The 15,000-nt window shown below is 44.7% G+C and overlaps 1 protein-coding gene and 1 long non-coding RNA gene across 7 annotated transcripts in view; both read right to left on the reverse strand.

The window, feature by feature from the left end:
• LOC118383487 (runt-related transcription factor 2-like) overlaps window positions 1-15,000 on the reverse strand; it is a 123,392-nt gene that overhangs the window by 73,157 nt on the left and 35,235 nt on the right. The window lies entirely within an intron of this gene.
• LOC127909590 (uncharacterized) lies at window positions 2,587-7,121 on the reverse strand. Of its 6 annotated transcripts, none has more exons than XR_008072171.1 (3): window positions 7,086-7,121; window positions 3,979-4,061; window positions 2,587-2,887 (listed from the first exon to the last, which is right to left on the reverse strand). It is a non-coding gene; the product is annotated as an uncharacterized LOC127909590 (long non-coding RNA). The 6 variants fall into 6 exon arrangements; XR_008072170.1 differs by lacking the exon at window positions 7,086-7,121 and adding an exon at window positions 4,271-4,306; XR_008072169.1 differs by lacking the exon at window positions 7,086-7,121 and adding an exon at window positions 4,146-4,181.

A 15,000-nucleotide genomic window follows, 5' to 3' on the forward strand; every position in this document is an offset into this window, starting at 1 on the left:
CAATGGTGGCCGTCTTGAAGCATGTGAGAACAGCAGACTGGGATAGGGATTGATTGAATATGTCCATAAACACACCAGCCAGCTGGTCTGCGCATGCTCTGAGGAAGCAGAGACTGAACATCAGCGAGTAATATACTCGGAAGCGGTGGGTGCCGCCTCCTGAGTCAGACTAGAAGACTACTCCGAATACCTCTTCTTGGAGCAGCCACTGGAATCAGTTTAATTGCCCTGGGGGATACGAACTAAACATCAAATTCGGGACAGTCGTATCCCTGGTCGTAATGCTGGTGAGTTGCTCTGATATCCAAAAGTTATTTCAGTTGTATGTAATAACACATCCCCCAAAAAATGTTGGGCTAATAATGTAGGTTAAAACACACACAAAAAAACGAAGTACTGCAAACTTGCTTAGAGCTAGAAGCAGAGCTGACATATCTGTTGGCGTCATCTTCGACCACTTTAATCAGACAAGAAATAAGAACAGACAGGAACACCGTACTCATAGCAGACCAGAACTAGAACAGAACCCCATACCCACACTCATACCAGACCAGAACTAGAATATAACCCCAGATCCATACTTATACCAAACCAAAACTAGAACAGAACCCCACACCCATACTTATACCAGAACAGAACTAGAACAGAACCCCATACCCATACTTATACCAGACCAGAACTAGAATTTAACCCCAGAACCATACTCAGACGAGAACTAGAATATAACCCCAGAACCATACTCATACCAGACCAGAACTAGAATATAACCCCAGAACCATACCAGACCAGAACTAGAACAGAACCAGACCAGAACCCCAGATCCACATCAACATGTTTACCACCAAGTCCCCCCTCCTCCCTCTCTGCAGATGACTTCGTCAACCATTTTGAAAAGAAGGTTGACGACATCCGATCCTCGTTTGCTAAGTCAAACGGCACCGCTGGTTCTGCTCACACTGCCCTACCCTGTGCTCTGACCTCTTTCTCCCCTCTCTCTCCAGATGAAATCTCGCGTCTTGTGATGGCCGGCCGCCCAACAACCTGCCCGCTTGACCCTATCCCCTCCTCTCTTCTCCAGACCATTTCCGGAGACCTTCTCCCTTACCTCACCTCCCTCATCAACTCATCCCTGACCGCTGGCGGTGCCGTCCTTGGCCAGCTCTCCCGCTATCTCTCTCTGAATGACCTTCTTGATCCAAATCAGTCAGGTTTCAAGACTAGTCATTCAACTGAGACTGCTCTTCTCTGTATCACGGAGGCGCTCCGCACCGCTAAAGCCAACTCTCTCTCCTCTGCTCTCATCCTTCTAGACCTATCGGCTGCCTTCGATACTGTGAACCATCAGATCCTCCTCTCCACCCTCTCCGAGTTGGGCATCTCCGGCGCGGCCCACGCTTGGATTGCGTCCTACCTGACAGGTCGCTCCTACCAGGTGGCGTGGCGAGAATCCTCTCCTATTCTCGCTATACACCAAGTCACTTGGCTCTGTCATAACCTCACATGGTCTCTCCTATCATTGCTATGCAGACGACACACAATTAATCTTCTCCTTTCCCCCTTCTGATGACCAGGTGGCGAATCGCATCTCTGCATGTCTGGCAGACATATCAGTGTGGATGACGGATCACCACCTCAAGCTGAACCCTCGGCAAGACGGAGCTGCTCTTCCTCCCGGGGAAGGACTGCCCGTTCCATGATCTCGCCATCACGGTTGACAACTCCATTGTGTCCTCCTCCCAGAGCGCTAAGAACCTTGGCGTGATCCTGGACAACACCCTGTCGTTCTCAACTAACATCAAGGCGGTGGCCCGTTCCTGTAGGTTCATGCTCTACAACATCCGCAGAGTACGACCCTGCCTCACACAGGAAGCGGCGCAGGTCCTAATCCAGGCACTTGTCATCTCCCGTTTGGACTACTGCATCGCTGTTGGCTGGGCTCCCTGCCTGTGCCATTAAACCCCTACAACTCATCCAGAACGCCGCAGCCCGTCTGGTGTTCAACCTTCCCAAGTTCTCTCACGTCACCCCGCTCCTCCGCTCTCTCCACTGGCTTCCAGTTGAAGCTCGCATCCGCTACAAGACCATGGTGCTTGCCTACGGAGCTGTGAGGGGAACGGCACCTCAGTACCTCCAGGCTCTGATCAGGCCCTACACCCAAACAAGGGCACTGCGTTCATCCACCTCTGGCCTGCTCGCCTCCCTACCACTGAGGAAGTACAGTTCCGCTCAGCCCAGTCAAAACTGTTCGCTGCTCTGGCCCCCCAATGGTGGAACAAACTCCCTCACGACGCCAGGACAGCGGAGTCACTCACCACCTTCCGGAGACTCCTGAAACCCCACCTCTTTAAGGAATACCTAGGATAGGATAAGTAATCCTTCTCACCCCCCCCACCCCTTTAAGATTTAGATGCACTATTGTAAAGTGACTATTCTACTGGATGTCATAAGGTGAATGCACCAATTTGTAAGTCGCTCTGGATAAGAGCGTCTGCTAAATGACTTAAATGTAAATGTAAATGTACTGGATGTCATAAGTAAATTAATTCATAATTAAATGTAAATGTAAGTCATCTACACCACTGTGCTTCCTCTCACCTTAGCTGGGTTACTCTGTTATTGGACAGTGTTTTCTCTCACCTTAGCTGGTTACCCTGTTATTGGCCAGTGTTTTCTCTCACCTTAGCTGGGTTACTCTGTTATTGGCCAGTGTTTTCTCTCACCTTAGCTGGGTTACTCTGTTATTGGCCAGTGTTTTCTCTCACCTTAGCTGGTTACCCTGTTATTGGCCAGTGTTTTCTCTCACCTTAGCTGGGTTACTCTGTTATTGGCCAGTGTTTTCTCTCACCTTAGCTGGGTTACCCTGTTATTGGCCAGTGTTTTCTCTCACCTTAGCTGGGTTACCCTGTTATTGGCCAGTGTTTTCTCTCACCTTAGCTGGGTTACTCTGTTATTGGCCAGTGTTTTCTCTCACCTTAGCTGGGTTACTCTGTTATTGGCCAGTGTTTTCTCTCACCTTAGCTGGGTTACTCTGTTATTGGCCAGTGTTTTCTCTCACCTTAGCTGGGTTACTCTGTTATTGGCCAGTGTTTTCTCTCACCTTAGCTGGGTTACTCTGTTATTGGCCAGTGTTTTCTCTCACCTTAGCTGGGTTACTCTGTTATTGGCCAGTGTTTTCTCTCACCTTAGCTGGTTACCCTGTTATTGGCCAGTGTTTTCTCTCACCTTAGCTGGGTTACTCTGTTATTGGCCAGTGTTTTCTCTCACCTTAGCTGGGTTACCCTGTTATTGGCCAGTGTTTTCTCTCACCTTAGCTGGGTTACCCTGTTATTGGCCAGTGTTTTCTCTCACCTTAGCTGGGTTACTCTGTTATTGGCCAGTGTTTTCTCTCACCTTAGCTGGGTTACTCTGTTATTGGCCAGTGTTTTCTCTCACCTTAGCTGGGTTACTCTGTTATTGGCCAGTGTTTTCTCTCACCTTAGCTGGGTTACTCTGTTATTGGCCAGTGTTTTCTCTCACCTTAGCTGGATTACCCTGTTATTGGCCAGTATTTTCTCTCACCTTAGCTGGTTTACTCTGTTATTGGCCAGTGTTTTCTCTCACCTTAGCTGGGTTACTCTGTTATTGGCCAGTGTTTTCTCTCACCTTAGCTGGGTTACTCTGTTATTGGCCAGTGTTTTCTCTCACCTTAGCTGGGTTACTCTGTTATTGGCCAGTGTTTTCTCTCACCTTAGCTGGGTTACTCTGTTATTGGCCAGTGTTTTCTCTCACCTTAGCTGGGTTACTCTGTTATTGGCCAGTGTTTTCTCTCACCTTAGCTGGGTTACTCTGTTATTGGCCAGTGTTTTCTCTCACCTTAGCTGGATTACCCTGTTATTGGCCAGTATTTTCTCTCACCTTAGCTGGTTTACTCTGTTATTGGCCAGTGTTTTCTCTCACCTTAGCTGGGTTACTCTGTTATTGGGCAGTGTTTTCTCTCACCTTAGCTGGTTACTCTGTTATTGGCCAGTGTTTTCTCTCACCTTAGCTGGGTTACTCTGTTATTGGCCAGTGTTTTCTCTCACCTTAGCTGGGTTACTCTGTTATTGGCCAGTGTTTTCTCTCACCTTAGCTGGGTTACCCTGTTATTGGCCAGTGTTTTCTCTCACCTTAGCTGGTTACTCTGTTATTGGCCAGTGTTTTCTCTCACCTTAGCTGGGTTACTCTGTTATTGGCCAGTGTTTTCTCTCACCTTAGCTGGGTTACCCTGTTATTGGCCAGTGTTTTCTCTCACCTTAGCTGGTTACTCTGTTATTGGCCAGTGTTTTCTCTCACCTTAGCTGGTTACCCTGTTATTGGCCAGTGTTTTTCTCACCTTAGCTGGGTTACTGTTATTGGCCAGTGTTTTCTCTCACCTTAGCTGGGCCTGTTATTGGCCAGTGTTCACTTCTGTTACTCTGTTATTGGCCAGTGTTTTCTCTCACCTTAGCTGGGTTACCCTGTTATTGGCCAGTGTTTTCTCTCACCTTAGCTGGGTTACTCTGTTATTGGCCAGTGTTTTCTCTCACCTTAGCTGGGTTACTCTGTTATTGGCCAGTGTTTTCTCTCACCTTAGCTGGGTTACTCTGTTATTGGCCAGTGTTTTCTCTCACCTTAGCTGGGTTACTCTGTTATTGGCCAGTGTTTTCTCTCACCTTAGCTGGGTTACTCTGTTATTGGCCAGTGTTTTCTCTCACCTTAGCTGGGTTACTCTGTTATTGGCCAGTGTTTTCTCTCACCTTACCCTGCTGGCCAGTGTTTTCTTCTCACCTTTACCTCTGTTATTGGCCAGTGTTTTCTCTCACCTTAGCTGGGTTACTCTGTTATTGGCCAGTGTTTTCTCTCACCTTAGCTGGGTTACTCTGTTATTGGCCAGTGTTTTCTCTCACCTTAGCTGGGTTACCCTGTTATTGGCCAGTGTTTTCTCTCACCTTAGCTGGGTTACTCTGTTATTGGCCAGTGTTTTCTCTCACCTTAGCTGGGTTACTCTGTTATTGGCCAGTGTTTTCTCTCACCTTAGCTGGTTACCCTGTTATTGGCCAGTGTTTTCTCTCACCTTAGCTGGGTTACTCTGTTATTGGCCAGTGTTTTCTCTCACCTTAGCTGGGTTACTCTGTTATTGGCCAGTGTTTTCTCTCACCTTAGCTGGGTTACCCTGTTATTGGCCAGTGTTTTCTCTCACCTTAGCTGGGTTACTCTGTTATTGGCCAGTGTTTTCTCTCACCTTAGCTGGGTTACTCTGTTATTGGCCAGTGTTTTCTCTCACCTTAGCTGGGTTACTCTGTTATTGGCCAGTGTTTTCTCTCACCTTAGCTGGGTTACTCTGTTATTGGCCAGTGTTTTCTCTCACCTTAGCTGGGTTACCCTGTTATTGGCCAGTGTTTTCTCTCACCTTAGCTGGGTTACTCTGTTATTGGCCAGTGTTTTCTCTCACCTTAGCTGGGTTACTCTGTTATTGGCCAGTGTTTTCTCTCACCTTAGCTGGGTTACCTGTTATTGGCCAGTGTTTTCCTCTCACCTAGCTGGGTTACTCTGTTATTGGCCAGTGTTTTCTCTCACCTTAGCTGGGTTACTCTGTTATTGGCCAGTGTTTTCTCTCACCTTAGCTGGGTTACTCTGTTATTGGCCAGTGTTTTCTCTCACCTTAGCTGGGTTACTCTGTTATTGGCCAGTGTTTTCTCTCACCTTAGCTGGGTTACTCTGTTATTGGCCAGTGTTTTCTCTCACCTTAGCTGGGTTACTCTGTTATTGGCCAGTGTTTTCTCTCACCTTAGCTGGGTTACCCTGTTATTGGCCAGTGTTTTCTCTCACCTTAGCTGGGTTACTCTGTTATTGGCCAGTGTTTTCTCTCACCTTAGCTGGGTTACCTGTTATTGGCCAGTGTTTTCTCTCACCTTAGCTGGGTTACCTGTTATTGGCCAGTGTTTTCTCTCACCTTAGCTGGTTACCCTGTTATTGGCCAGTGTTTTCTCTCACCTTAGCTGGGTTACTCTGTTATTGGCCAGTGTTTTCTCTCACCTTAGCTGGGTTACCCTGTTATTGGCCAGTGTTTTCTCTCACCTTAGCTGGGTTACTCTGTTATTGGCCAGTGTTTTCTCTCACCTTAGCTGGTTACTCTGTTATTGGCCAGTGTTTTCTCTCACCTTAGCTGGGTTACTCTGTTATTGGCCAGTGTTTTCTCTCACCTTAGCTGGGTTACCCTGTTATTGGCCAGTGTTTTCTCTCACCTTAGCTGGGTTACCCTGTTATTGGCCAGTGTTTTCTCTCACCTTAGCTGGGTTACCCTGTTATTGGCCAGTGTTTTCTCTCACCTTAGCTGGGTTAGCTACCCTGTTATTGGCCAGTGTTTTCTCTCACCTTAGCTGGGTTACCCTGTTATTGGCCAGTGTTTTCTCTCACCTTAGCTGGGTTACCCTGTTATTGGCCAGTGTTTTCTCTCACCTTAGCTGGGTTACTCTGTTATTGGCCAGTGTTTTCTCTCACCTTAGCTGGGTTACTCTGTTATTGGCCAGTGTTTTCTCTCACCTTAGCTGGGTTACTCTGTTATTGGCCAGTGTTTTCTCTCACCTTAGCTGGGTTACTCTGTTATTGGCCAGTGTTTTCTCTCACCTTAGCTGGGTTACCCTGTTATTGGCCAGTGTTTTCTCTCACCTTAGCTGGGTTACTCTGTTATTGGCCAGTGTTTTCTCTCACCTTAGCTGGTTACCCTGTTATTGGCCAGTGTTTTCTCTCACCTTAGCTGGGTTACCCTGTTATTGGCCAGTGTTTTCTCTCACCTTAGCTGGATTACCCTGTTATTGGCCAGTATTTTCTCTCACCTTAGCTGGTTTACTCTGTTATTGGCCAGTGTTTTCTCTCACCTTAGCTGGGTTACTCTGTTATTGGCCAGTGTTTTCTCTCACCTTAGCTGGGTTACTCTGTTATTGGCCAGTGTTTTCTCTCACCTTAGCTGGGTTACCCTGTTATTGGCCAGTGTTTTCTCTCACCTTAGCTGGGTTACTCTGTTATTGGCCAGTGTTTTCTCTCACCTTAGCTGGGTTACCCTGTTATTGGCCAGTGTTTTCTCTCACCTTAGCTGGTTACTCTGTTATTGGCCAGTGTTTTCTCTCACCTTAGCTGGGTTACTCTGTTATTGGCCAGTGTTTTCTCTCACCTTAGCTGGGTTACCCTGTTATTGGCCAGTGTTTTCTCTCACCTTAGCTGGGTTACCCTGTTATTGGCCAGTGTTTTCTCTCACCTTAGCTGGGTTACCCTGTTATTGGCCAGTGTTTTCTCTCACCTTAGCTGGGTTACCCTGTTATTGGCCAGTGTTTTCTCTCACCTTAGCTGGGTTACCCTGTTATTGGCCAGTGTTTTCTCTCACCTTAGCTGGGTTACCCTGTTATTGGCCAGTGTTTTCTCTCACCTTAGCTGGGTTACCCTGTTATTGGCCAGTGTTTTCTCTCACCTCCTTATCGGTTCTGAACAGACAGCCTTGTTCTGGTGCTCTAAGTATACCTATTATCACTAGGTACTGAGTGTGTACGGTCCGTCAGCAGTATGTAACAGTGTGTGTGTCTGTCTAACACTGCTGACAGTCCCTACACACTCAGTACCTAGTAATGATAGGTATTCTTAGAGCACCTGAACAAGGCTGTCTGTTCGAAACTGCTAATGACAGCAAAACACACACACAGTGGCCAACCACAGGGTCACCCAGCGCTGTCATCTCATTAAGCACAGTGAGCACAGAGAGACACTCACACCCAGTTAGCATCTAGCTAATACCACAGTACCATACAGCCAGTTAGCGACTAGCTAATATCACAGTACCATACAGCCAGCTAGCCTCTAGCTAATATCACAGTACCATACAGCCAGCTAGCCTCTAGCTAATACCACAGTACCATACAGCCAGCTAGCATCGAGCTAATATCACAGTACCATATAGCCAGTTAGCCTCTAGCTAATATCACAGTACCATATGTAACAGTATAATTTTAAACCGTCCCCTCGCCCATACCCGGGCGCGAACCAGGGACCTTCTGCACACAACGACAACAGTCACCCTCGAAGCATCGTTACCCATCGCTCCACAAAAGCCGCGGCCCTTGCAGAGCAAGGGGAATTACTACTTCAAGGTCTCAGAGCAAGTGACGTAACCGATTGAAACGCTATTTAGCGCACACCGCTAACTAAGCTAGCCGTTTCACATCCGTTACACATACAGCCAGCTAGCCTCTAGCTAATACCACAGTACCATACAGCCAGCTAGCATCTAGCTAATACCACAGCACCATACAGCCAGTTAGCCTCTAGCTAATACCACAGTACCATACAGCCAGTTGGCCTCTAGCTAATATCACAGTACCATACAGCCAGCTAGCCTCTAGCTAATAACACAGTACCATACAGCCAGCTAGCATCTAGCTAATACCACAGTACCATACAGCCAGTTAGCCTCTAGCTAATATCACAGTACCATACAGCCAGTTAGCCTCTAGCGAATATCACAGTACCATACAGCCAGTTGGCCTCTAGCTAATACCACAATATCACACAACCAGTTAGCCTCTAGCTAATATCACAGTACCATACAGCCAGTTAGCCTCTAGCTAATATCACAGTAAGATACAGCCAGTTAGGCTCTAGCTAATATCAGAGTATAGCTAGCTACCACACTGAGCCACTTAAACCCAATTACACAGTGTCCCAACAAACCACTCACCATACAGACACAGACAGTTGCTACTGACCTCCACACAAACCCAGTTAGACATTCACTGCTACTACTGTGGTTCATATAGCTAGCTACTGTAGTCCTCTACTGACAGTACAGACAGAGACCTCCCAGCTAGCACATTTGGTTCCTCGAAGTTGCGGGAACAAATGTTTTTGGTACACAATGGTTCTGGGAACTGTAAGGAAGTGCTATTTCTTATGCAAATGACCAGCTTACTGCTATTACATTGCTATAACTGAGACAACGTATTTTCACAGTAAAACATGTTAGGTCCCATACAGGATAGCTCCCACACCCACACACACACAGCACACACACATACACACACTAACTGCCGAGGACACACAGATAAGACATACACTCACACATTGGGAGGAAGAGACACAGCCTTTACTTGCAGAGACAAGCACACACACACAATCTCCCTCTTAGCTGAACATTGTGTGACGGGGAACGGCACGACGAGACTCAGAAGGATGACGGACGGCTCAACAGGACCAATCCAAGAAGACAACACCTCAACTGTGGCCAACCAGAAGACCAGAACTTCCAGACTCAACCTACTTTCTGTACTGTACTTAACATGCTTGCACTCTGTTATCGGGGCTTCTTTCTGCTGGTTCCTTGTGAGCTGAATGAACGAGCCCGTATACGTTGTACCAGATATCTTTACTCTTAATTAAACTGTCGCTTGTCATACAATTTACCATCTTGTCTGAATCGATCCTTGACCGACTCACCCTATCTACATATCCCATTATCAACAGAACGAAGCCATACGTTTCCTGACTGGTAAAAGGGAACGTTTTTTAAACTTTACATTTTGCCTGTTCTTGGTAAATAACTGTTTAACTGCAGACAAATTCTGCAGAATTTGTCTGCAGAAGAACGTTTTACTCTGGTTCCAGGGAAGTTCTGAGAACGTTTTACTCTGGTTCCAGGCAAGTTCTGAGAACGTTTTACTCTGGTTCCAGGGAAGTTCTGAGAACGTTTTACTCTGGTTCCAGGGAAGTTCTGAGAACGTTTTACTCTGGTTCCAGGGAAGTTCTGAGAACGTTTTACTCTGGTTCCAGGGAAGTTCTGAGAACGTTTTACTCTGGTTCCAGGGAAGTTCTGAGAACGTTTTACTCTGGTTCCAGGCAAGTTCTGAGAACGTTTTACTCTGGTTCCAGGCAAGTTCTGAGAACGTTTTACTCTGGTTCCAGGGAAGTTCTGAGAACGTTTTACTCTGGTTCCAGGGAAGTTCTGAGAACGTTTTACTCTGGTTCCAGGAAGTTCTGAGAACGTTTTACTCTGGTTCCAGGGAAGTTCTGAGAACGTTTTACTCTGGTTCCAGGGAAGTTCTGAGAACGTTTTACTCTGGTTCCAGGGAAGTTCTGAGAACGTTTTACTTTGGTTCCAGGGAAGTTCTGAGAACGTTTTACTCTGGTTCCAGGAAGTTCTGAGAACGTTTTACTCTGGTTCCAGGGAAGTTCTGAGAACGTTTTACTCTGGTTCCAGGGAAGTTCTGAGAACGTTTTACTCTGGTTCCAGGGAACGTTTTTCTGGTTCCAGGAAGAACGTTTTACTTTGGTTCCAGGGAAGTTCTGAGAACGTTTTACTCTGGTTCCAGGGAAGTTCTGAGAACGTTTTACTCTGGTTCCAGGAAGTTCTGAGAACGTTTTACTCTGGTTCCAGGGAAGTTCTGAGAACGTTTTACTCTGGTTCCAGGAAGTTCTGAGAACGTTTTACTTTGGTTCCAGGGAAGTTCTGAGAACGTTTTACTCTGGTTCCAGGGAAGTTCTGAGAACGTTTTACTCTGGTTCCAGGAAGTTCTGAGAACGTTTTACTCTGGTTCCAGGGAAGTTCTGAGAACGTTTTACTCTGGTTCCAGGGAAGTTCTGAGAACGTTTTACTCTGGTTCCAGGGAAGTTCTGAGAACGTTTTACTTTGGTTCCAGGGAAGTTCTGAGAACGTTTTACTCTGGTTCCAGGGAAGTTCTGAGAACGTTTTACTTTGGTTCCAGGCAAGTTCTGAGAACGTTTTACTCTGGTTCCAGGGAAGTTCTGAGAACGTTTTACTCTGGTTCCAGGGAAGTTCTGAGAACGTTTTACTCTGGTTCCAGGGAAGTTCTGAGAACGTTTTACTCTGGTTCCAGGGAAGTTCTGAGAACGTTTTACTCTGGTTCCAGGGAAGTTCTGAGAACGTTTTACTCTGGTTCCAGGGAAGTTCTGAGAACGTTTTACTCTGGTTCCAGGGAAGTTCTGAGAACGTTTTACTCTGGTTCCAGGGAAGTTCTGAGAACGTTTTACTCTGGTTCCAGGGAAGTTCTGAGAACGTTTTACTTTGGTTCCAGGGAAGTTCTGAGAACGTTTTACTCTGGTTCCAGGGAAGTTCTGAGAACGTTTTACTCTGGTTCCAGGGAAGTTCTGAGAACGTTTTACTCTGGTTCCAGGGAAGTTCTGAGAACGTTTTACTCTGGTTCCAGGGAAGTTCTGAGAACGTTTTACTCTGGTTCCAGGGAAGTTCTGAGAACGTTTTACTTTGGTTCCAGGGAAGTTCTGAGAACGTTTTACTCTGGTTCCAGGGAAGTTCTGAGAACGTTTTACTTTGGTTCCAGGCAAGTTCTGAGAACGTTTTACTCTGGTTCCAGGGAAGTTCTGAGAACGTTTTACTCTGGTTCCAGGGAAGTTCTGAGAACGTTTTACTCTGGTTCCAGGCAAGTTCTGAGAACGTTTTACTCTGGTTCCAGGGAAGTTCTGAGAACGTTTTACTCTGGTTCCAGGGAAGTTCTGAGAACGTTTTACTCTGGTTCCAGGCAAGTTCTGAGAACGTTTTACTCTGGTTCCAGGGAAGTTCTGAGAACGTTTTACTTTGGTTCCAGGGAAGTTCTGAGAACGTTTTACTTTGGTTCCAGGGAAGTTCTGAGAACGTTTTACTTTGGTTCATGTAACATATTTCTGGGACGGAAATGATATGTTTTTTTTTTCAGTAACTTCCTTAAAACGTTCTCTAAATGTTTCAATAGGTTTACTTACTTTTAATAATACTCCTAGCTTATTTTGGGTTAAAAAAACAATGTTTTTCTCCAAGCCAGACACATTGAAATGAATTTGCTTAGGTATTGTAAACACATAAATCTTTTTATTGTGACAAAGCATCAATGAGATTTAAACCTTCTGTTTCTTGGTCATGGAATCAGTCCACTGCACCACCAGGATGGGAAGGCATACAAAGCTAAACATTTGAGTTTGTTCAAACAGACCCCATTTCAGAGGAAACAAACACTCATTAAGATCATAGCACTTAACCAAATAAAGGAGTTTTGTTGATGCTGAGAACGAAATGTATAATTCAAAAACAATATATATATATTCTTAGAACGTTCCCCGAACGTTAATAAAGTTTCATTGTGGTTCTTATGGAGCTTTTTGATTGTTACAATTACATTTTATTCTAGAACATTCCCAGATTATTGCCACTAACTGAAATAAAAGAGAACCATACATTCTCTAAACGTTCTGAGAACAACATTTTTTGGGAACTTTCAAAGAATGGAGTAAAAAAATCTGCCATTAAAAAGAACCGCTTGGGAACTTGTGTGAAATGTTCTGTGGAAGTACAGAAATTCCCACAGAAGAACGTTGTTTCTTAATGTTCTCTGGACAATTTGAGAACATGACTTTAAATAGAACCATGAGTAAACCTGTAGGAAACGTTACGCTGAAGTACTGACATTCCCGCAGAAGGATAATGTTTCTTAATGTTCTCTAAACTACTGGAGAACATTCCCAACGTCAAACCAGCTGGAGAACGTTTCCAGAACGATACCAAAATAGAAATGAAATGCAACATCTGAACTTTTAGGAAACATTCTGTTAAAGTGATGAAGACGAAAGCGTTTTTTTTTGTTTGTTGTCAAGTTCCTTGTGCTGAGGACGTTCCAACTGTCTTGCATCGTCCCCAGAACGTTGTGGAAAGGTTGTATGATAAATAACCATAGGACAACCACACTCCCACCTATGGTTCTCAGAACGTTATGCGTTAGCTGGGTCTCGTCCTAATTAGAACCAGCCAGCCCTTACGGTAAAAGACCCACCTGTTGTATAAATGAATAATAACCATGGGACAACCACGCTCCCACCTATGGTTCTCAGAACGTTATGCGTTAGCTGGGTCTCGTCCTAATTACATGTGGTCAAACAAACACCCCGGCAGAGTGGAGTTTAGAACCAGCCAGCCCTTACGGTAAAAGACCCACCTGTTGTATAAATGAATAATAACCATAGGACAACCACGCTCTCACCAAGCTTTAAGAAGCTTTATGATTTTTTTTCCTTTTTTTTTCTTCGATTTTTGTCATTAATGAGGAAAATGTTTAATTTAATCAATCAGAATAAGGCTGTAACGGAATACAATGTGGAGAACAAGGGAAGGGGTCTGGATCCTTTGCGAAGGCATTGTACTACATGTACATTGTACTACATGCTAGCTGGGCTAGGTCTGGGGGAAGGAATAAACACAGCGACTCAGAAGGAGTGTTCTCTTCACGTTCCACGCCTGGAGAAGTCATGTGACTTCCTGGAGAAGTCATGTGACTTCCTGTAGAAGTCATGTGACTTCCTGTAGAAGTCATGTGACTTCCTGTAGAAGTCATGTGACTTCCTGTAGAAGTACAAACACATCAACACATGAATAACATCAGTCCCCAGATACTCTCTTAATAATTCTCTATCTCCCTCTTCCACTGAATGAAGGAGAGAGAATATTGAACAACAGTAACACAATGTGTAATCTTTGCTTGCTTACTGGGTAACTGTAAAGCACTGAGTGCCAACGGGGTAATGTAAGAAAGGCATTTTTGGGGCGGCAGCGTAGCCTAGTGGTTAGAGCGTTGGACTAGTAACCGCAAGGTTGTGAGTTCAAACCCCCGAGCTGACAAGGTACAAATCTGTCGTTCTGCCCCTGAACAGGCAGTTAACCCACTGTTCCTAGGCTGTCATTGAAAATAAGAATATGTTCTTAACTGACTTAACTGGTTAAATAAAGGTATAAAAAAAAAAAAATAATTATGAAATACATTTGAATGATTTGCTTGAATAAACAGAATGACAAAACAGAGACAACGTGGAGAGGATGTGGGGGGAAAAGAACAAGCATCAATCTACAGTAATTAAATAATGACAGCGCGTCCGAGATGTGTCCTCAATCTCTGAGATGGAAACACAGTCGTCGGCTGTTTGCCTCTCAGTTACAAAATGTGTTTTTATAAGACGGAGTCTGTCCAATGCTAAGACGCGCCAGCGTTCTCACCCCTCTCTCCCTCACACTGGAAAACATGTTGTTTCAACTCACTATAATTCATTGCCTTTTTTCAAGCTTTTATCAACTTTACGTTTCAAGCTATCCTAACTTGACTTATAAAAGATAGTTAAGTCAACTTACCAATTTGTCCGTATAACTTACAATTCATACTTCAATCAATTTCAACTTTAGTTATATGAACTTTAAACTTAAGAGTTATCCCAACTAAGACCAAATTTACTTTGACTAATAAAAGAAAGTCAAGACAGCTTAACAGTTTGACAGTATAATCTACTATTTATAGTTGGATAAATTTAGGTTTTAGTAGAGATAACTAATTTTGAAAATACTTCATATTTTCCAATTAATCTAACTGACTATCAAGTAAAGTATAATGTACAGTATTTGCATTGATTTAACAACTCTAACCCAAACAATGATAGAATAGAGATTTCAGTAGGGAACATTATGCTCCCAATAGCCTCTTGCGCATGGATAAGATCTTTTGCCAGGTTCAAAACCGGCAGTGCATTCAGTAATGTCAACCCACCAAAAGACAGACCACTTTAACGACCACAGCATTCTCAGTGAAGTCAACTAAAAAAATAAAAAATAAATGGTCAGCTCTATACAAATGTATAAAATGTATTTGATAAAACAAGTCATTTTGACTGAATCTTAATATCTTTTTGGGGGATGATGTTCCATCTGTAGATGGTCCAGATTGTCATACTATCAACACACTATCTGTTGATAAGCAACTGCTTGCTGAGGTTAAGGTTACGTTAAGAATAAAGGCTTAGGGCCAAGGTTAGGGTTAGAGGTTGGGTTAGGAGATAGTTGGTTGAAATTTTACTGATAGTCTATAGTCTTACCTCCCTCCCCATACCTCCCCTTACCTCCCTCCCTCCCCATACCTCCCCTTACCTCCCTCCCTATACGTCCCCTTACCTCCCTCCCTCCCTATACGTCCCCCTCCC

The sequence above is a fragment of the Oncorhynchus keta genome, chromosome 19, assembly GCF_023373465.1.
Source record: "Oncorhynchus keta strain PuntledgeMale-10-30-2019 chromosome 19, Oket_V2, whole genome shotgun sequence".
Taxonomy (NCBI): Eukaryota; Metazoa; Chordata; class Actinopteri; order Salmoniformes; family Salmonidae; genus Oncorhynchus; species Oncorhynchus keta.